The 2,053-nt window shown below is 49.7% G+C and overlaps 1 non-coding gene across 1 annotated transcript; it reads left to right on the top strand.

Moving 5' to 3' along the window:
- Positions 1 to 335: 335 nt before the first annotated feature.
- Positions 336 to 410, top strand: Trnas-cga. The gene has a single exon. It is a non-coding gene; the product is annotated as a tRNA-Ser (tRNA).
- The last annotated feature ends 1,643 nt before the right edge of the window (positions 411 to 2,053 follow it).

Below are 2,053 nucleotides of genomic sequence, written 5' to 3'. Positions count from 1 at the left end.
AATATGGAAAGCAAAGAGCTTGCAGTAAAAGAGATTTGATTCACAGTATCAAAGATCAACAATTGCCCATAGCTCTTGAGGCATGCGTTTTAGGGCCAACTTTACTTGACTTTTTGTTTCGAATGACCATTCCTGTCATATCCCTGCATATTCACCATCACTTCTGAAACACTCTGTACAGTGATTATAAATTGTTCACAGAATGTCTGTGGAGGATGAGTAATCCTAAAAAAACTGAAGGACCTGCAAGGTTCGCAGAAGAGCTTCTGTAAAGTTTGGAAGGTAGGAGACGAGGTACTGGCAGAAGTAAAGCTGTGAGTACCGGGCGTGAGTCGTGCTCCGGTAGCTCAGTTGGTAGAGCACTTGCCCGCGAAAGGCAAAGGTCCCGAGTTCGAGTCTCGGTCGGGCACACAGTTTTAATCTGCCAGGAAGTTTCATATCAGCGCACACTCCGCTGCAGAGTGAAAATCTCATTCTGGAAACATCCCCCAGGCTGTGGCTAAGCCATGTCTCCGCAATATCCTTTCTTTCAGGAGTGCTAGTTCTGCAAGGTTCGTAGAAGAGCTTCTGTAAAGTTTGGAAGGTAGGAGACGAGGTACTGGCAGAAGTAAAGCTGTGAGTACCGGGCGTGAGTCGTGCTTCGGTAGCTCAGTTGGTAGAGCACTTGCCCGCGAAAGGCAAAGGTCCCGAGTTCGAGTCTCGGTCGGGCACACAGTTTTAATCTGCCAGGAAGTTTCATATCAGCGCACACTCCGCTGCAGAGTGAAAATCTCATTCTGGAAACATCCCCCAGGCTGCGGCTAAGCCATGTCTCCGCAATATCCTTTCTTTCAGGAGTGCTAGTTCTGCAAGGTTCGCAGAAGAGCTTCTGTAAAGTTTGGAAGGTAGGAGACGAGGTACTGGCAGAAGTAAAGCTGTGAGTACCGGGCGTGAGTCATGCTTCGGTAGGTCAGTTGGTAGAGCACTTGCCCGCGAAAGGCAAAGTTCCCGAGTTCGAGTCTCGGTCGGGCACACAGTTTTAATCTGCCAGGAAGTTTCATATCAGCGCACACTCCGCTGCAGAGTGAAAATCTCATTCTGGAAACATCCCCCAGGCTGTGGCTAAGCCATGTCTCCGCAATATCCTTTCTTTCAGGAGTGCTAGTTCTGCAAGGTTCGCAGAAGAGCTTCTGTAAAGTTTGGAAGGTAGGAGACGAGGTACTGGCAGAAGTAAAGCTGTGAGTACCGGGCGTGAGTCGTGCTTCGGTAGCTCAGTTGGTAGAGCACTTGCCCGCGAAAGGCAAAGGTCCCGAGTTCGAGTCTCGGTCGGGCACACAGTTTTAATCTGCCAGGAAGTTTCATATCAGCGCACACTCCGCTGCAGAGTGAAAATCTCATTCTGGAAACATCCCCCAGGCTGTGGCTAAGCCATGTCTCCGCAATATCCTTTCTTTCAGGAGTGCTAGTTCTGCAAGGTTCGCAGAAGAGCTTCTGTAAAGTTTGGAAGGTAGGAGACGAGGTACTGGCAGAAGTAAAGCTGTGAGTACCGGGCGTGAGTCGTGCTTCGGTAGCTCAGTTGGTAGAGCACTTGCCCGCGAAAGGCAAAGGTCCCGAGTTCGAGTCTCGGTCGGGCACACAGTTTTAATCTGCCAGGAAGTTTCATATCAGCGCACACTCCGCTGCAGAGTGAAAATCTCATTCTGGAAACATCCCCCAGGCTGTGGCTAAGCCATGTCTCCGCAATATCCTTTCTTTCAGGAGTGCTAGTTCTGCAAGGTTCGCAGAAGAGCTTCTGTAAAGTTTGGAAGGTAGGAGACGAGGTACTGGCAGAAGTAAAGCTGTGAGTACCGGGCGTGAGTCGTGCTTCGGTAGCTCAGTTGGTAGAGCACTTGCCCGCGAAAGGCAAAGGTCCCGAGTTCGAGTCTCGGTCGGGCACACAGTTTTAATCTGCCAGGAAGTCTCATATCAGCGCACACTCCGCTGCAGAGTGAAAATCTCCTCTGGACCATGCTGTTGTTCTACTTCAAAAGAAAGGCGATAGGCCAATAATTTTAAAAAGGCTATAGACATATCA

The sequence above is a fragment of the Schistocerca americana genome, chromosome 1 (genome assembly GCF_021461395.2).
Source record: "Schistocerca americana isolate TAMUIC-IGC-003095 chromosome 1, iqSchAmer2.1, whole genome shotgun sequence".
Classification (NCBI taxonomy): domain Eukaryota; kingdom Metazoa; phylum Arthropoda; class Insecta; order Orthoptera; family Acrididae; genus Schistocerca; species Schistocerca americana.
The sequence above is the reverse complement of the archived record's forward strand: the minus strand, read 5'-3'. Positions and strand labels throughout refer to the sequence as shown.